General features: G+C 38.8%; 1 protein-coding gene across 23 annotated transcripts in view; it reads left to right on the top strand.

Annotated features, from left to right (window-relative positions):
• R3HDM2 (R3H domain containing 2) overlaps positions 1-20,915 on the top strand; it is a 144,073-nt gene that overhangs the window by 17,269 nt on the left and 105,889 nt on the right. For 20 of the 23 annotated variants that reach the window (XM_036455968.2, XM_045588171.1, XM_045588174.1 and 17 more), the window contains exon 2: positions 5,074-5,136. The exons of 1 other annotated variant lie outside the window; for it this stretch is intronic. The gene's annotated coding sequence lies outside the window, so the exon portion shown is untranslated. Of the gene's footprint in view, positions 1-5,068; positions 5,137-20,915 lie in introns of those variants that run through there. 2 more of the 23 variants (XM_036455983.2, XM_036455962.2) reach the window with 2 other exon arrangements.

The raw sequence follows: 20,915 nt of genomic DNA, 5'->3' as shown, positions 1-20,915 counted from the left end.
TGATCCGGCCCGCCAGGTTTTTTGGGCAGTGAGTGCAGCCGAGGTGTTACAGTAGGAATTAGTAGTTCATATAGTCCGCCCCTCCAGCTCTCTGAGGGACCGTGATCTGGCCCCCACTTTAAAAAGTTTGAGAACGCCTGTTATTCTTATACTAGAGGCCCAGTGTGCAAAATCACGCGAGACCTAGACTTGCTGTGCCAGCAGGACCCCAGACCCACCCTGTGCGAGATCCGGAATCCCAGCCCCGCCCTGCCTGTGCCATAGGCCCCGCCAACCCCGTGCAAGCCCCACCCTGCGAGAGGTGCTCCATGTACCTCCTGGTGACTAGTTGTTAGGTTGTTCCACTGTTACAGCGTCATGACCACAGCCTTTTATTATATAGATCAATTATAGATACCTGACTTGGGCACTTTAAAATTTGGCATCTTTTTTGAGGTTAGAGAAAATAAGATGAGAAGTTATTATGTGAAATGGAGATTATTATATATTTTTTAGATTTTTTTTGGGGGGTTGGTATTAATTTACATGGTTCATAATGCTAAGGATAGAAAAAAACAGGGTAAAGTTTTTTCTTGCTCCTATAACCCAACCAGTCAGTTCCTCTTTCCTAAGGCAACTAATATTATCAGTTTTTGTGCATCCTATCCTATCTAATAAAAGAGTAGTATACAAATTGTCCATCATTCCAAGACACAAGATGGCCACCCCCATGTGGTCAAAGATGGCTGCCACAAGATGGCCAGCAGGGGAGGGCAATTGTGGGCAGTTAGGAGTGACCAGGAGAGCAGAGGAGGGCAGTTGGGGGAGACCAGGCCAACCAGGGCAGTTGGGGGGGGGGAACCAGGCCTGCAGGGGAGGGCAGTTGTGGGCGATCAGGCAAGCAGGGAGGGTAGTTAGGAGTGACTGGGCCAGCAGAGGAGGGCAGTTGGGGGAGACCAGGCCTGCAGGGGAGGGCAGTAGCAGCAACCAGGCTGGCAAGGGAGGGCAGTTAGGGGCAACAAGACCTGTAGGGAAGGGCAGTTTTGGATGACCAGGTGTCAGGGGAAGGAAGTTGGGGGGGGACCAGGTCTGCAGGGGAGGGCAGTTGGGGGGTACCAGGCTTGCAGGGGAGGGTAGTTGGAAGGTTGGCCTGCAGGGGAGGGCAGTTAGGGATGACCAGATGGCAGGGGAAGGAAATTGGGAGGGACCAGGCCTGTAGGGAGGGCAGTTGGGGGAACCAGGCATACAGGGGAGGGCAGTTGGTGGTGACCAGTCAGGGGAGGGCAGTTAGGGGTGACCAGGCCAGCAGGGGAGGGCAGTTAGGGGCAGTTGGGCTGGCCGGGGAGCAGTTAGGTGTTGATCAGGCTGGCAGGGGAGTGGTTAGGGGGTGATCAGGTTGGCAGGCAGAAGCAGTTAGGGACAATCAGGCAGGCAGGCAGGCAGGTGAATGGTTGGGAGCCAGCAGTCCTGGATTGTGAGAAGGATGTCCGACCGCCTGTTTAGCCACAAACCCACTGGGCAGTTGGACATCCCTCAAGGGTTCCCAGATTAGAGAGGGTGCAGGCTGGGCTGAGGGACACCTCCCCTCCCCACCCTGTGATGAATTTTGTGCACCGGGTCTCTAGTGTACTTATAAGCATAAAATATACATACACATGTAAATGTGTATATATATTTTTTCTCCATTTTTTACAAAAATGGTTCTGTTTTGCCCTTCCCTTAGCAATATAACTTAAAAGTACAGGTATTTCCTTAATCTTGTTTATGCCTACAAAGTATTATAGAATAGATATGTACTGTTTATTTTATCACTATAATTAAAGAACATTTTGATTCTTCTTCCTGTCTTTTTGCAGTTATAAACAGTGCTGGATGAATAACTTTGTACATATATCATTTTGCATATTTGGAATAATAAGATAAATTTCTAAAGGTGTATATTTTTATAGGTTTTTTAGATGTTGTAAAATGCAATACAAAAATATATACAGTTTACATTTCTACCAGCAATTGATTCAAGATTTGAGAGGGAAGATTTATTAATGGTGGTTACATACAAAATGATCAATTCGAATTAAAAAAAATGTTTTTATTGATTTTTAGAGAGGGGGAAGGGAAGAGGGATGGAGAGATAGAAACATTGATCGACTGCCTCCTGCACACTCCCTACTGGGGATCCAACCCTGCAGTCTGAGCATGTGCCTTGACTGTAATCAAACTGGTGAACTCCTCACTTATGGGTTGATGCTCAACCACTGAGCCACACTAGCCAGGCTCACACCTGCATTTCCATTCAGTCTGTTTCAATATGCCATTTTGGTTGAAGTAGATGAATAAAATAATATTTTAATATTTCTTTGGGTAATTTTGGATATTCTTTGATACTACACCCAAACTCAACAAGTAGTAGCTTCTTAAAGGTTAGCTGCAATGTAGAATCTGAAACCATTTGAATGAAATTTTGTGTATGGTGACTTTATATTTTATGTCTAGCTTATACATTGAATAGATCTTTAATGTATGATTTCGAAACATCGTGAATTGGTCAATTGGAAAATTTTGGTTCACTGAGTTATGCAGAATTTGCGAATGTTTTACATAGTTGATTATACCGTTTTTTTAAAAATTGCATTATCACCACTGTTTTATCAGGAAAGTCTTAGAGTACTGAGAAGTTGCCAAGCTCACAGCAGATACACATTTTCAAAATTCTGATTTTAGCTTAACGGCTTGAATTCTATCTCTGGCAACAAATAGTATAATTTGTTTTCTTCAAAGTAATAGATTCAATTTATTTATTTTTGTGAAAAAATATTGCTATATACCATAGTTTGCCTGTCAGTTGTTTACTGAAAAAAGAATAGTATTCCGTGAAAAAAGCAGATAGTTCAGCTTGCAGTTTAGTTGCTTTTTCTCAAGACAATTACATTTCAATATTCTGCAGAATGCTTTATACTTTTTATTTTGTCACCTAGAATATTAAAAAAGACGTACTCAAGGTTGGAAATATAATAAAATTATTAATTTTTACTGCTTTATCAAGAGCACTCATAAGTAAAATTTATATTTTCTTTTTTATACTGCAGGTGTGGGGTGGTGATGCTCCTGTCTTGATTTATGCTAAGGCACTAGAAGTCAGACAGACATTGCTTTTGTCATCATGATGAAAAGGACAGATAACATATTAGTTTATTATGAAAATAGTTTGACCTTTTAGGCCTCATAAGACCATACTAGAACTGCTGTTCTAGATAGAGGATGTGTTATAAATCCAGAGATACTGAGTTGAGAAAAAGCCTACCTTTCTAAGTCAACTACAAATAATTTGTTATGGAACTCAGGATATATGGAAAGATAGAAAAGGTTAGGGGCTGTATTATAAAGGAACTTAAGTACCTGCTAGGAAATGCAGGATTTATCCTAAGGGCGTGGGGAATCCTCAAAGGATCTTAATGGGGAATGTATACACACACATACAAATATGTATGGATCTTAATGGGGAATGTACACAGACACACACACACACACAAATACAAATATGATGGCATCACCCATCCATATCCATGGTATGGATGTGGATATGGGTGGGTGATGCCATCATATTTGTATTTTTCAAAGATCACCCTTATCACAGAGTGTTTTATGGTAAGGAGGACAGTAGAAAATAATTAGGTCCTAATCTAAGGCTCTGACTTGGTCATGAAACTACAGAGGGCCAGCTCTAACAAGGGTTAGAGCATGTCTTTCCTAAAATAGAACTATGCCTGGCAGGATCTATTGGTTGGCTGAATGGGCAAAAGCACAACCAGCTGCATTCAGCTGTCACTTGAAATACTCTTATCTAGGCAGTTTTCTCTGGACATAAACCTAAACACCAAAAATACTCTAGGATCTCTTTTGCAAAAAGAACTTCCAAAGTAATAAGAATCCTGACTTCTATTACCATAGATTAGTTTTATCTGTTTTTGAATTTCAGATTAATAGAATCCTAATATATAAAAATCCAGGTCCAGCCCAAACTGGTTTGACTCAGTGGATAGAGTGTTGGCCTGCGGACTGAAAGGTCCCAGTTCGATTCCAGTCAAGGGCATGTACCTTGGTTGTAGGCACATCCCCAATGGGGGGTGTGCAAGAGGCAGCTGATTGATGATTCTCTCTCATCGATGTTTCTCTCTATCCCTCTCTCTTCCTCTCTGTAAAAAATCAATAAAATATATATAAAAAATAATCTGCTTCATATTGATATCTATTGCTCTGTTGCTGACAATTGATATTTATTGCTCTGCCGCTGACAATTACTTGGGCTGGAAAAAGTTTAGCTAAATCAGAAAGCAGGTCTAATTAAGCAAGTTTATTTTATATATATATATATATATAAAAGGCTAAATTGATTCTCGAATGTGTGATACATATAAACCTCTCACTGGTGCAATTGCACAAATGTGTTTTGATGTGTCATTGTCAGTTGTGAATTTGGTTGACACTTCTATCAAGAGAAATGGTGAATAACAACATTAAAATGTTTCTTCTAATTAATTTCCTTTCATTGTGCATGAATCTGTACTGGGAAACTAGTATTACATAATAGACTTTCAGCTTTAACAGACACCTAATCCCCCAAATTAGTCCCTTATATTGAGGTTTTACTGTACTCACAGAAGAAAAATCTGTCTCTGGCCTTTCTATTTTTGCTTCTCACCTACTAAAGGAGATTCCAGATCTGCTACCCCAGTTCCTGAACTTGTAAAAAGATAATTAGTAAAAAAAAACATCTGAAGAATTTCAAGGAGTAAGACTGGATGATTGATCTATATTAGGAAGTTGAGAACTGCTTATGAGAAGGGGATCAACAGAGGGGAAAGAGCCAAATGAGCCGTGAATTGAGCGGAGGGGCGGATATAAAGTGTTCAGGGCAGGTATTAGAGTTAAGAGGAACATTGTGAGCAAAAGGAATTGGGAAAGAAGACATTAAGAAGTTGCTATGAATTTTGAAGTGGATCTCATTTTTTAATTTTCTTTGAGAGTCTCAAAATATTAATATTTAAATTGCTTTTAACTTACTTTTTTTTTTTTTTTTTTTTTTTTTGAGGTTAGACTTGTTTCTTATATATGATGACATTCCAGCACTGGACTCATGGAGGCTGAACATTTATTCAGGTAATAATAGATAGCATATATTTTTTATGTACCAGACAACAAACTAAATGCTATACCTATATTCTTGTTTAATTCTCATACATCTTCATGAGATTGGAAGTGTTATTGCACCCATTTAATAGATGAAGAAATTAAGACTTAGAGGCTATATAAGATTGAGTTCAGCTGAATTAAAACATAAAAAGGCTATTGCTGCAGTTGAAGGGAGGGACAATGGTAGCTTGGGTTAGATAACGTCATTCCTCACCTGGCTGGCATAAATATGAATGTAAAGTAGTTATGATTGATAGAACTTTTTTCCCACTAGTGAAATACATCAAATACATCATACTTTTTCATTGTCTTTAAAACAATGGACATACTTTTTGGTAAAGCAAAATTCAGCTTAGGTTTTAACCATAAGGCTTTTCTAACTTTTTTTTTTTTTTTTTTAATATGTTCTATTGATTTTGTACAGAGAGGAAGGGAGAGAGATAGAGAGTCAGAAACATCGATGAGAGAGAGTCATCGATCAGCTGCCTCTTGCACACCCCCTACTGGGGATATGCCCGCAACCAAGGTACATGCCCTTGACCGGAATCGAACCCGGGACCCTTCAGTCCCCAAGCCGACGCTCTATCCATTGAGCCAAACCAGTTTCGGCCTTTTCTAACTTTTTAGAAAGTAAATAAAATGTCTTGAAATAGTTTAAATTTATTTGAACAAATATCTACAAAAGGTAAAATATATATAACTGGGGAATTCTTAAGAGGTGATTCATGTAGATAGTAGGAATTTTATGTTGATTTCATCACACTTGAGATACTGTTCACAGATATTTTTAGCTTTGAAGAACCTTATTAGAGTTTCTTGTAAGAGCTTTCTTGGTTTATCTAAATGCTTATTTACAGATCACATAAATTGTATTACTTGCCAGAACTGGGAGGGTTCTAGCACTACTAACTGAAGGTCAGTCAATAAAGAAGATTGAAATTATAATGTAGTTTAATGAAAGTATTTTTAAGATTGAGAAAATTCAGATTTATCTGCTACTTTGAGTGGTCCAAGTTTAATTTTACCAAGTGTTATCTGTACAACAAGATAAAGCAAACTGCTTTTATTACTACCTTATCAGTTATTGAGTGGCCAGCATGAGTACATTGCCCTATTTAGTAAACTGTATATATTAAAAATGTACAATTTTAAAATTTTGACATAAGTGTTCACCCATAAAACTAAAACCAGAGTCAAGATAATGAACATATTCATCAGGTTTCCTTATTCCCATTTGTAGTCAGTCCCTCAACCTCTGTGATCTCTAAGCAACTATTGTTCAACTTTCTATTACTATAGAGTAATTTCCATTGTCTAGAATCTTATATAAATGGAATTGTAAAGTGGACATGCTCACATTATTTCTGGTTTGACTTTTTTTCTTCCACTAAGCATAATTATTTTGAGGTTCATATATGCTGTTGCATGTGTCAGTAGTTCATTTCTTTTTATTGCTGAGTGGCAATCTGTTGTATAGCTGTAACACAGTTTGTTTATCCATTCACTTGATGTACATTTGGGTTGTTTTCAGCAACTACAAATAAAGCTATGCAATGAATATTTGTGTACAAATTTTTGTACAGACATATGCTTTTTTACTCCAAGTTAAATTTTTTTATTTGAGGTAAAGTTCATATAACATACAATTGACAATTTAAAAAAATATATATATTTTATTGATTTTTTACAGAGAGGAAGAGAGATAGAGAGCTAGAAACGTCGATGAGAGAGAAACATCGACCAGCTGCCTCTTGCACACCCCCCACTGGGGATGTGCCCGCAACCAATGTACATGCCCTTGACCGGAATCAAACCTGGGACCTTTCAGTCCACAGACCGACGCTCTACCACTGAGCTAAACCGGTTTCGGCACAATTGACAATTTTAAAGTCTACAATTCAGTGGTACTTAATAAATTTACAATGCTATGCAACCAGTATCTTTCTAGTTTTAAAACTATTATTTCATAAGCCATTCCATATCCATAAAGTAATCACTCTCTATCTCCACCTCTCTTTGGTAACCTCAAATCTGTTTTCTGTCTCTATGGATTTGCTTAGTATGGATATAAAATGTAAAAGGATTAGGACAATATGTGACCTTTTGTGTCTGGCTTCTTTCATTTAGCATGTTTTAGATATTCATCCAAATTGTATTGTGTATCAATATTTTTCTCCTATCTATGGGTGAATAATAGTCCATTGTGTGATATGTTACATTTTATTTATTAATTTATCAGTTGGTGGGCATTAGTATTGGGTACTATGAATGATGCTGCTATGAACATTTATGTACAGGTTTTTGTGTAGACATGTTTTCATTTCTCTTAGGTATATATCATAGGAGTGGAATTGCTGGATCATATGGTAACTCTATATTTAACTTTTTGAAGAATTGTCAAACTGATTCCAAAGTGGCTCTGCTATTTTATTTTATGTTACCACTGCCAATGTATGAGGGTTCCAATTTGTTTATCCTCATCAAACATCTTATTGTCTGTCTTTTTTTCTAACCATCCTAGTGGGTGTGTTATTTCCAAGTATCAGTACTTTTCTATTTTTCTTTTTTTTTTACTTATGCTTTTAAGGTTTTGCCTAACCCAAGGTCACAGAGATTTATTTCAAAGTTTTCTTTTACGAGTTTTACAGGTTTAGCTCTTTGAGTTAATTTTTGTGTATGGTGTGAAGAATGGTTTGAATTTTATTCTTTTAAGTGTAGATATCCACTTGTCCCAGCACCATTTGTTGAAAACACTATTTTTGGCTTATTTGATTGTGTTGGCCACCTTGTTGAAAATTAGTTGACCATAAATATAAGGGTGTATTTTTGGGCATTCAGTTTTGTTCCACTATAATACTGTTTTAATTACTGTAGCTTTGTGTGTACAGTAAGTTGAAATCAGGAAATATGAGTCCTGCATTTTTGTTTTTCTTCCTCATCATTATGTCATTTATTCTAGGTCTCTTGCATTCCATGTGAATTTTAGATTATTCTGTCAATTTTTCTGCAAAACAGCCATCTAGGATTTAAAAAAAAAAAAAGTGTTTTAAAAAAAAATTAATTTCAGAGAGAGAAAGGGAGAGGAAGAGAGACAGAAACATCGATGATGAGAGAGAATCATGTCCCTTACTGGGGATTGAGTCAGCAACCCAGGCATGTGTCCTCATCAGGAATCTATCTGTGACTTCCTGGTTCCTGGGTCGATGCTCAACCACTGAACTCTACAGATCAGGTGTCATCTAGGATTTCTATAGGAATTGCATGGAATCTGTAGATCAGTTTTGGGAGTGTTACCATTTTAGTAATAGTAAGTCTTCCAATCCATGAATATGGGATATCTTCCCCTTATTTAATTTCTGTCAGTAGTAGTTTATAATTTTCAGTATACAAGTCTTACACTTCTTTTAACCACACACCTTACACTTCTTTTGTTAAATTTATACCCAAGTATTTGTTATTTTTGTTACAGTTGTAAATGAAGTTTTTTCTTAATTTAGTATTTTGACTGTTCAATTTTTTAAAAAAATATATATATATTTTATTGATTTTTTACAGAGAGGAAGAGAGAGGGATAGAGAGTTAGAAACATCGATGAGAGAGAATCATCGATCAGCTGCCTCTTGTACACCCCCTACTGGGGATGTGCCCGCAACCAAGGTACATGCCCTTGACCAGAATCGAACCCGGGACCTTTCAGTCTACAGGCTGATGCTCTATCCACTGAGCCAATCCGGTTTTGGCAAGTTTTTAGTGGGTTGCTTAGGATTTTAGATACAAGATCATGTCATCTGCAAATGGAGATATTTTCCACTTCTTTTTGAATCTGGATTTATTTATTTCTCTTTTTTGCCTCATGCTCTAGCCAGCACCCCCAGGGCAATGTTGAATAGCAGTGGCAAAACTGTGCATCTTTGTCTTGTTACTAAGCTTGTACTCAGTCTTTCAAAGTTAAGTATGATTTTTAAAAAAAAATATATATATTTTAATATATTTTATTGATTTTGTACAGAGAGGAAGGGAGAGAGATAGAGAGTTATTATAGAAACATTGATGAGAGGGAGTCATCGATTAGCTGCCTCTTGCACACCTCCTACTGGGGATGTGCCCGCAACCAAGGTACATGCCCTTGACCGGAATCGAACCCGGAACTCTTCAGTCCCCTAGCCGACACTCTATCCATTGAGCCAAACCGGTCTCGGCATAAGTATGATTTTATTTATGGGGTTTTAGTGGATTTTGTAGATTCCCTTTATGAGGTTGAGTTATTTCCTTAGTGATTGCCCTGGGGATTACAATTACCATCTTAATTTATAACAATGTAGTTCAGTTAATACCAACTCAATTACAATAATGTATGTAACAATTATAATAGTATACAAAACTTTGTGCTTTATTAACTCTGTTCCCTCTCCCCTCTTTTGTGCTATTATTATCATACAATTTGAATATTTGTACATCGTGTGCCCATCAACACAGATTTGTAATTGTAGCTTTAGGCAGTTGTCTTTTAAATAAGATGAAAAAATGCCGAAACCAGTTTGGCTCAGTGGATAGAGCTTCGGCCTGTGGAATCAAAGGTCCCAGGTTTGATTCCGGTCAAGGGCATGTACCTTGGTTGCGGGACATCCCCAGTAGGGGGTGTGCAAGAGCCAGCTGATTGATGATTCTCTCTCATCGATGTTTCTAACTCTCTATCCCTCTCTCTTCTTCTCTGTAAAAAATCAATAAAATATATAAAAATAAATAAATAAGATGGAAAAATAGTTACAAACAAAAAATTCAAATATACTGTCTTTTACATTTACCTATGTAGTTACCTTTACCATTATTCTTTTATTTCTTTGTATTTGAGTTACTGCCTAGTGCCCTTTTATTTTAGTCTGAGTGACTCTCATAGTGTTTTATATGATTTAGGTCTGCTAGCAATAAGTTTTCTATTTTTATGTGGGAATGTCTTAATTTTTCTATTTTTAAATTAAGTTTTTTATTTTTTTAATCTTCACCTGAAGATATATTGCTTTCTTACCGATTATAGAGAGAGAAGAAGGGAGAGAGAAAGAGAGAAACATTGATGTGAGAGAGAAACATCAATAGGTTACCTCCTCTATGTGCCCCAATTAGGGATCGAATTGGCAACCCAGCCATGTGCCCTGGGTTGAGATAGAGAATTGAACCCAAGTCTTTTTCTCTAGTGCATGGGACAATGCTCCAACCAACTGAGCCACCTGGCCAGGGCTCCTTCGTTTTTAAAGGATGTTTTTACTGGATATAGAATTCTTGGTTGACAGTCCCTTCCTTCCTCCCTCCTTTTCTCCCTCCCTCCCTCCCTCTCTTCTTTCCCAGTACATGAATTCATGCACCTTGAAAGGAACTGTGGGTGCGAGGCTATAGTAGACACAGAGGTGGGTCTTGGCCCATCCTCCATACCCCTGCCTGGCCCCTCCTACCATGTCCCCCAGTCCTCTTGTCTGCTGGCAGCCCTGCTTCTGCTGCCGCCACTTCCACACACTGATGCTGGCCCTGCTGATGATGGCATGGAGTGATTGGGGCCAGTACCAGCAGCAGGTGTGAGTGGGGCTGGTGCTGTCAGCGGATGCGAGTGGTGGCTGCTGCTCTGATTGCCCTCAGGAGCAGTGGGTGTGAGCAGCGGCTCTGGCACTGGCAGTGAGTGTGAGCGGGCCGGCGCTGCCAGCAGGTGTGAGTGCCTGGCGGGACTGTGGTGCATGGAAACAAAAAATTTTCAGTAACCACCAGAGGCTCACCACAGTGACAGTGACCGGTGCCCCACCTTGGTCTGGCACCACCACTCACCTCTACCACCCTGCCGAGGACAATGCCTGCCATGTTCTGCATGCACCCCCTAGTGGTAAGCACACGTCATAGTGACTGGTTGTTCTGCTAAGTCTATTTGCATATTAGCCTTTTATTATATAGGATTATTTTGAATCCCCACAAAGGATACTTTTTTTCATTGATTTTAAAGAAGGACAGACAGAAATATTGATGTGAGAGAAACATATCAATTGGTTGCCTCCTGCACTTGCCCTGACCAGGGCCGGGGCTGGGGAGGAACCTTTAACCAAAATCAAACCTGGGACCCTTTGGTCAGGAGGCTGACACTCTACCCACTGAGCCAAACCGGCCAGGACAACAGTCTTTTTTCTTTTAGCACTTTGAATAAATGGTCCCTCTGCTTTCTGGTCTCCATGTGCAGAGTCAGTTTTTAATTAAATTTGAGAAAATTTTGGCTATTATTTTAGTAAATATTCTTTCTTCCCTCTTCTCTCATGGGACTCCCATTATGAATCTGTTGATATGCTGATAGTGCCCCACAGGTCTCTGAGGCTTTAATCATATTTTTAGAATTATTTTTCCTTTTTGTTCCTCAGACTGAATAATATTAATTGACCTAGCTTTGAGTATGTTGATTCTTTCTTCTACCTTCTCAAATCTTGTGTCAAACCCCTCTACTGATGTTTTTAATTTTCCTTGTTATTATTATTTTTAAAATATTTTTAATTGATTTCATAGAGGAAGGAAGAGGGAAAGAGAAATAGAAATATCAATGATGAGAGAGTCATTGATTGGGTGCCTCCTGCATCTCCCCTACTGGGGATGTGCCCTGACCAGGAATTGAACTGTGACCTCCTGGTTCATAGGTTGATACTCAACTACTGAGCCATGCTGGCTAGGCTCCCTTATTATTTTTTCAACTCCAAAATTTCTTTTTGGTTCCTTTTTATAATTTCTATAATTTCAATATTCCTTTTTTTTGGTGAGACATTGTTCTGATAATTTTCCTTTAATTCTTTAGTCATGGTTTCCTTTCCTTTTTAAATCTGGATCGTTTAAAGTAGTAAGTCCAATGTCTGGGATTCCTAAGTGAGTTTCTATTGATTGCCATTTTTCTTGTAACAGGTCATACGTTATACTTCAAGATAGTATTGTATTACTTTATGGGTAGTGTAACAAATTTACAATAATATTGTGCTTCTTCCTTCCTGATCCTTGCTCTATTCTGGTCATACATTTAACTTGTATATATAAATTGTACAATATATTTCAAATTATTTTTGCTTTGAATAGTTGATAATTTTAAATAATATATTTAAATGTTGAACAAAGAAGTCTTTTATAATTACCCACATTGTTACCATTTCTGGTGCTCATCATTTCTTTGTATAGATCCATATTCCCATTTGTTTTCATATTCATTAACCTGAAGGTAGTACAAGTCTGCTGGTGATGAATTCTTTTAGCTTTCATATGACTGAAAAGTCTTTATTTTGCCTTCATTTTTGAAAGATATTTTCTGAGTATAGAATTCTTGGTTGATAGTTTTTCATTCAGTCCTTTTAAGTTATTACTCCATTGTCTTTTGACTTGAGTAGTTTTCAGTGAGAATTCTGTTGTCATATTCATCTTTGTTCCTCTATATTATAATATGTCCTTTTTCTCTTGTTACTCTGGAAAGACAAGTACATATGATTTTACTATATGTTGAACCTAATGAACAAAATGAATTAATAATCAAAATAGAAACTTATAGATAGAAAGCAAGCTGACAGCTGTTAGCGGTAGAGGGAGTGGTACTGTGTGGGGGGTGGAGGTATTGAGCAGTAAAGAAAATAAAAAGAAATAACTCATTGGCATGGACCATAGTGTGGTTATGCTGATGGGAAAGGGGATGGGTAAATGTAGAAGAGGGTATGGGGGAAATGATGATGGGAAAAATAATAAAGGAAAAAATTTACTCTGTATTACTGGATTTAGGCAGTTTGGTAATGAGTGTCTTATTGGTTCTTTGAGCTTCTTGGATCTGTGTATTTATAGTTTTATTCCAATTTGGAAATGTTTAGTTATTATTTACTAGAGGCCCAGTGCACAAAATTCATACACTTGTGGGGGCCTTCAGTCCAGATTGCAAGATGGCACAGGCCAGGCTGAGGGAACCCACTGGTGCACAATTGGGACTTGGGAGGGACGTGGGAGGTTGGCCAGCAGGGACGAGACTGCATGAGGGCTCCAGAGTGTGTCCAGCCCGTCTCGCTCAGTCCCGATCTGCTGGACCCTAGCAGCAAGCTAACTTACCAGTTTGAGTGCCTGCCCCCTGGTGGTCAGTGCACATCATAGTGAGCAGCCTTAACATATCATTAGCATATTACACTTTGGCTGATGGACAACTGGACACTTAGTATATTAGGCTTTTATTATACACGACTAGAGGCCCGGTGCATGAAATTCGAGCACGGGGGCAGCGGGAGTTGTCCCTCAGCTCAGCCTGCACCCTCTCCAATCTGGGATCCCTTTCACAATCCAGGACTTTTGGCTCCCAACTGCTCACCTGCCTGCCTTCCTGATTGCCTTTAACTGCTTCTGCCTGCCAGTCTGATCACCCCCTAACCACTCCCATGCCAGCCTGATTGATGTCTGACTGTTCCCCTGCCAGCCCTTTTTCCCCCAACTTCCCTCCTCTGCCAGCCTGGTCACCCCTAACTGCCCTTCCCTGCTGGCCATCTTGTGTCCACATAGGGGCAGCCATCTTGTGTGTTGGAGTGATGGTCAGTTGGCATATTACTCTTTTATTAGATAGGATAGAGGCCTGGTGCACGGGAGGGGGCCAGCTGGTTTGCCCTGAAGGGTATCCTGGATCAGGGTGGGGATTCCCTTGGGGCGTGGGGCAGCATGAGTAAGGGGCCTGTTGTGGTTTGCAGGGCAACCATGCTCCCCAGTGACCCAAGCGGAGGTCTGGTATCTGGGATATATTTATTTTCTACAATTGAAACTTTGTAGCCTGGAGCAGAGCCAAGCCTCCTGCTCACCCAGTGGCATCAGCGGTTTCTGTTTGGATTTGTTTACCTTCTATAATTGGTAGCCCTGAGTGGAGGCTTATGCCGGCAAGGGCAGGCAGAAAGCTTGGCTTCCTCCATTGCTGGGGAAACGCCTCCCTCCTGCTCTCTGTGGCTGTAGCGGTCTTGGTTGGGTTCATTTGCATACTCGCTCTGATTGGCTGGTGGGCATGTTTTATGGAATGGAGTGATAGTTAATTTGCATATTCTCTTTTATTTTTATTTTTATTTTTTTAAAATATATTTTATTGATTTTGTACAGAGAGGAAGGGAGAGAGATATAGAGCTAGAAACATCAATGAGAGAGAGTCATCGATCAGCTGCCTCCTGCACACCCCCCACTGGGGATATGCCCGCAACCAAGGTACATGCCCTCGACCGGAATCGAACCCGGCTCCCTTCAGTCCCCAAGCCGACGCTCCATCCATTGAGCCAAACCGGTTTCGGCTGCATATTCTCTTTTATTAGGTAGGATTTTAAAGTTTTTTCCCCCATGCTTTTGGAAATACCACTAACACATATATTAGGCCAGCGTTTTGAGATGTTGCCTGGTGTGCCGTAGGTGCAGACAAGACAAGAATTTTATAATTTTTCACTATTTTGTTTACTTAATATTTCATAATAAAGTAATTATAAAATACTTTCTTTGTGTTTATTTGATTCCTATTCAAGAGAATTACTTTATATATAGTCAATATAGGCACAGAGTTAAATTTTTTAACATTTTCTAATGGTGGTGTGCCTCGTGATTTTTTTCATGAAACAAGTGTGCCTTTGCCCAAAAAAGGTTGAAAAACACTGTATTAGGCAATTTGAATTTAGTTCACAATTTACTGATGTTTTGTTCATTTTAATTTAGTGTGGGTTTTTTTCCCCTCTGTTTTATTTTGGTTAGTTTCTATTGCTATCACCTTAAGATTTTTTCCCCTTGATTTGTTTTGTTGAAATTTCTAATCTGCTGTTAGTCTTACTATATTTTTCTTTAATATTTCAGAGATTTTTTTTTAACTTATTCTACCTAACATGCTTTACTTTTTCCTTTAGATTTTGTACATATGGAATATAATTTTAATTTTTTAAATGTTTTTCTTTACTAATTTAAAGCTATATAATTTCTCACCATTTATTTTCATTGCAAAATAAGTCTAATTTACAGGAAGTTGTAAGAAAAATATGCCTTTACCCAGCTTCTACCAGTAGAACAGCCTGTGCAACTATAGTACCATATCAAAACTAGAAAATTGATGTTGGTATAATCTACAAGTTATATTGGTTAACTTAGAATCCTGTTGCCTTTAATTATTAGAGAAATACATCTGAACTTTACCTTCCTGGTGGTATTTGTCTGCCCATACCTCCTTTTATCCTTACAGTCTCTTGTACATTGCATTGGATGTTAATTTTGAGAATGCTAATTAGCTTCAGTAATTATATACCTTGCAACATTTCCAGACATTTATAGCTTTGTACTTTTGGTCTAGAATAGGATGTATTGGAGCTTGTTGGCTTTTGTGTGTGTGTGTGTGTGTGTGTGTGTGTGTTTTTAAGAAGGCTTTGAACTTTGTTTAGGGAGGAATTATATTAATCTATGTAAGTCCAGTCATGGAATTTAAGGCTACTGGGATTTGTTTTGCCAGTGTCCAGGAATATCATACTTATCTTTTGCTAATATGTAGTATTCTGAGGTCATCAAGAATAATTTTTCTTTAAGATGATGCCTTTTATTGTAGATGTGTTTCAGAATCAGACTATTATGAAGGATGCAATTTTATTAAAATAAACTTCAAAGTATTTAGGCTAACTTGGGGGAGTTTTCCTATATAACAAAAGGGTAATATGCAAATTGACTGTCACTCCAACACACAAGATGGCTGCCCCAATGTGGACACAAGATGGTCACCACAAAATGGCCAGCAGGGGAGGGCAGTTGTGGGTGATCAGGCCAGCAGGGGAGGGCAGGTAGGAGGGACCAAGCCTACTAGGGAGGGCAGTTGGGGGCAATCAAGCCTGGAGGAGAGGGCAATTAGGGGTGACCGGGCCTGCAGGAAGGGCAATTAGGAGCAATCGGGCCAGCAGGGGAGCATTTAGGCGTCGATCAGACTGGCAGGGGAGTGGTTAGGGGGTGATCGGGCTGGCAGGCAGAAGCAGTTAGGGGCAATTAGGTGGGCAGGCAGGCAGGCAAGCAATTGGGAACCAGCAGTCCTGGGTTATGAGAGGGATGTCGACTTCCCATTTAGGCCCAATCCCAGAGACCTAAATGGGCAGTCGGGCATCCCTCGAGGGGTCCCAGATTGGAGATGGTGCAGGCTGGGCTGAGAGAGACCCCGTCCCCCGTGCGCAAATTTTGTGCACCTGGCCTCTAGTATGACATAAGCATGTCTGCAACATGTCCCTCTTGTTGACAAACTTAATACTCAGTTATGTATGATGTGCTGCTGAGCTATCTTTTTTTCCAGCCATGTTCTCTGTACCTGAGAGTGTCATGTATAATGTGAAGGTTGTTTCAATTAGTTATAGGATAGATTTGATTCCAAATTTCCTACTTCTGCTACAGTATTGTAACTTTTAGTTTGGAAGTGAGCATTCATTCATCAGAAACATAAATATGTTAAAGAAATTTAAAAAAAAAATGAAATTTGAAAACCAAACTATGTTTTTGAGAGGTTGATGAAGTGCCGGATATAGTTTGTAGACTTGCTTTGAGTTCTTAGGATTTGCAAGACAAGGGGTTAGGCACAAAAGCAAGAGAGACATGTAGGAAAGTGACTTTTTCTAACCTAATGTTTTAGTCTTCTTTTTACTGCATCCCATCATACTTGTCACTTAAAACAAGAGCTTTAGGACAATTCAGTTAATTGAATTTTCCTTTCTGGTAGGATTATGTATGAAATTACTGAATATTATTATCCCTATGCAAGTGGGTAACAAAATGAAGTTGAAGAAAGAAGGAATGTCCTCACGTTAAAGATATACTTTAATTTTCCATTAATTTTATTTTAAGGAACTGTTTTGAAATTAGAGGAAGCAGCTAAGTGAAATAACCATGTATAAATAGTGGTGATACCAGGCTTGTTTTCATATTATATTGGTGTCGAGGTGTCAGATAACAATTCTATACTTACTTTTTGTAGTTAATAGTTTATTACCAATACTTATTCATTATGCCAGGAACTGAGAGTGAGAGATGTAGCAGTGAAGAGAATGGAAAAATTCCTGCTTTTCTAAGAGCTTAAATTTTTCCCCAGTTTTATTGAGATATAATTGACATGTAACTCTGTATAAATTTAAGGTTATAACTTGACATATATTGCAAAATTATTACCACAATAAATTTAGGTAACATTTGTCTTTTCTTGTAAGTTATAAAAAAAAATAGAGCTTACATTTTTGTGGGAGAGATGGTTGTAAGAAAAATGCTACTACTACCAGACCTCCATGTAGTCAATGACAGAAATCCTTAAAATGAGACCTACAAATGGCTGGGTTCTGGTTTCTCTGAAATTGGCTCTACCTTTTTGCCCTTATGGTCCTTTTTTGGGAGAGGAATGATAGCAGAGCCAATAATAATCGTTTTAATTGGTCACATTTTTGCTGTGCATTAGGCACCCTGCAGAATTATTTTGGAAATTATATCATTGTATTAAGTAGGTTTTAGCTAGCTTATTTTACAGGTCAGTAAAGTGAGACTTACAGAGGTAGTTACTAATCTGAAATCACACAGCTGATATGTGATAGGGTTAGGTAGGCCTGTTCCTAATAATTTTAAGTTCCCAGACAAGAGCCTGAATGGAAGCACATACTCTATATGTCTAAATATGGAGTATTTATAAGTCAGTATTAAAAAAAAATTAGAAAAACTTTTCTCCTCCTAACTGGACAGGTGTATTTTCATAATGGCCTAGAGGCCAGAATTTTTGGACTCTTCAAACTTCTGAGACAGTATGGGATAGTGCAGGAAGACACACTAAATCTAGTCTCCCTCTATACTGTTCATCTGTCCCTTGTTCACCATTCAGACCATGGAATATGTATAATAGTGGGTATTGTCTATGGGAAGACAGAGTTTAAGAAGAGATCCGCCGAGGCCGATTTGGCTCAGTGGCAGAGCGTCGGTGTGCGGACTGAAGGGTCCCGGGTTCGATTCCGGTCAGGGGCATGTACCGTATTTTTCGGACCATAAGACGCTCCGGACCATAAGACGCACCAGTTTTTAGAGAAGGGAAATGAAGAAAAAAAGATTCTGAAACAAATAGTGTCCTAAAATATTTTATGTGCATTAAAACCCAACATCACAGTCATAAACACATGTAATCAACCCTGTAAAGTAAACAGCAGCATTTAGAACCATTTTAGAGCCGGGCAAGCACACAGAGACCACACAGAGCCGGGCAAGTAAAAAAACTTTTTTTTTAAAGTATATGTGTAGGCTATATTTGGACCATAAGACGCAGGGACTTTCCCCCCCCACTTCTGGGGGGATAAAAGTGCGTCTTATGGTCCGAAAAATACGGTACGTTGGTTGTGGGCACATCCCCAGTAGGGGGTGTGCAAGAGGCAGCTGGTCGATGTTTCTCTCTCATCGACGTTTCTGGCTCTCTATCTCTCTACCTTCCTCTCTGTAAAAAATCAATAAAATATTAAAAAAAAAAAAAAGAAAAAAGAAAAAAAAGAAGAGATCCACTAAAAGTGGGCTTGAGACTGTATGGGCAGGGAATTCTGGGATCCAGGGTATAGTTGGAAATGGTAGAGTCAGGGGCTTTATGTAGGTTTTTTCTCTTGTTCCCATGAACATCTTGCCTGGAGGGGGTAGGCAAGTTAGGAGGAGGTCAGAGAAAATCTGTCTAGAGTGTGAGACCCAGAAAATGTTCTTTACCACAACCAAGGGTGGCACTAGCGCCCGGACTCTAACCCAGGTTCATGTGACCAGACGGTCCGTTGTCAACAGTAAGAAAGCCCGAGTTTACAGAGAAGGGGAGTGTTGGCCTACTGTCTGGTGAGCAGAACAGGGATGGAAAATAGTTGATTCAGCCTTGTTATAGCATGCCTGAAGAAATGCTTATATGGTCCATGTTTTAAATGAACCAGTCTTTTTCTCTTTTGAAAATACTATTTAGTGTTTGCTCTTAGAATCTAGAGAATTTAAGAATTAAAAAAAGAAACTTCCCCTTATATTAACTGCATTATGATGTTTGTGTAGTTTAAGTGGCATAGTATGAGGAGACAGTCAATTTTCCTTTGTTTAAAAAATTTTTTTTTATTGATATCAGAGAAGGGCAAGTGAGAGAGAGATAGAAACATAAATGATGAGAGAGAATCATTGATCAGCTGCCCCCTGCACATCCCCCACTGGGGATCAAGCCCACAGCCCGGTCATGTGCCCTGACGGAATCAAACTGCGATCTCCTGGTTCATAGGTTGGTGTTCAACCACTGGGCTACACAGGCTGGGTGTCAATTTTTCTTCTACAGATAAATGAGGCAGAAGCATTTGGGTCTATTATGTATTTGTCTGTAGTTTATACTGAACAAGAATTTCTTAAATATGTGTTTGTTTTGCCTATTTAGAATAAAGAAATATATAAAAGGACCAGACTATGTTTTTTTTTATGTTTTTTTTTTATTTGTATCATATATTATAGGTAGATTAGGCATCATTGTAAGGTCCTAAAATTTTCAGTTGTCTGGAATTTATCTCAGACTTATGAAGAGAGAGTGGTGTATATTTTGATGGCTATGGGGAAATGCAGTATTTTTTTTTTTTTTAATCCTCACCAGAGGAATGAGGATATCTTTTTCCATTTAGAGAAAGTGGAAGGGGTGGGAGAGAGAGAGGAAGGAAAACATTGACATGAGAGAGACATATCCATAGGTTTCCCCTAGCCCTCGCCCTGATCAGGGCCAGGGATTGAATCTACAACCAAAGTACATGCCCTTAACTGGGAATTGAATCTTTGATCCTTCAGTCCAAGGGCTGATGTTCTAACCACTGAGCAAAACCAGCCAGGTCGGGAAATGCAGTTTTGATGTAAAATGGTATTTCTTCATCATACACATTATTGAGGTTGTAGAATACATTTGGGTTCTGGTTATTCTTATAATCCTCAGGACACCAAACTCAGAATTGACTATTAACCATGCTCCTCATCAGACCCCATACTTGAAGCATTCTTGAGTGAGTTGAAACCTGTACAGTCCTATGCACACATAATCTTGGACTGTTCTCATCTAATTATAAATCCATCAATTCTGTTAGACTTGGAGTTTAATTTAAACCTGATAAGAACAATCATAGCTTCTGTCCCGTTTTCAGGCTACCCTTTTTGTTAACAGGAGAGAATCTTGTGTTTATATGTGTTGCATGATCAGATCTGTTAGAGGTGGAAATTTTTATAGAAAAATCTTGTATTGTATTGAGTGTACCCTTAATACTAGAGGATAATTAGTAAGTAAAAACCCAAATTGAGTTGGACCTAGAACTTGATGGTATGTAAAATAGAATTTTACCCCCCTTCTAATTTTTCTTAAAAACATGTCTTCCATATTGGATTACCTTTCTATAATTACTGTTGCCAGATAGCACTAATGTTTATTAGCTCTCTTGTTACCATATTTGCCACATCCCTGAAAAATACATGTTTTTTGAAAAAGTACATTAGAATTCTGTCATCTGTTTTGAGTGACAGTTACAGCAGCATCCTGTATTCCCAGCAAAGGGCTTGGGAATTTGTTGACACAAATTCATTTTCTCCAACTCCTGATTTTCCCACCTAGGCTCTGTAGCCTGTGGTCTATTTTTAAATCCGACTGCTGTGCTATGTATTGTGGTAGTTCTTTTCTTGAATTATTTATCATTGTTTGGAGCAGAATGGAGCAGTATGTTTTTCCACCACTGCTCATT

The sequence above is a fragment of the Pipistrellus kuhlii genome, unplaced genomic scaffold (genome assembly GCF_014108245.1).
Source record: "Pipistrellus kuhlii isolate mPipKuh1 unplaced genomic scaffold, mPipKuh1.p scaffold_m20_p_3, whole genome shotgun sequence".
In the NCBI taxonomy this organism is placed as follows: domain Eukaryota; kingdom Metazoa; phylum Chordata; class Mammalia; order Chiroptera; family Vespertilionidae; genus Pipistrellus; species Pipistrellus kuhlii.
The sequence above is the reverse complement of the archived record's forward strand: the minus strand, read 5'-3'. Positions and strand labels throughout refer to the sequence as shown.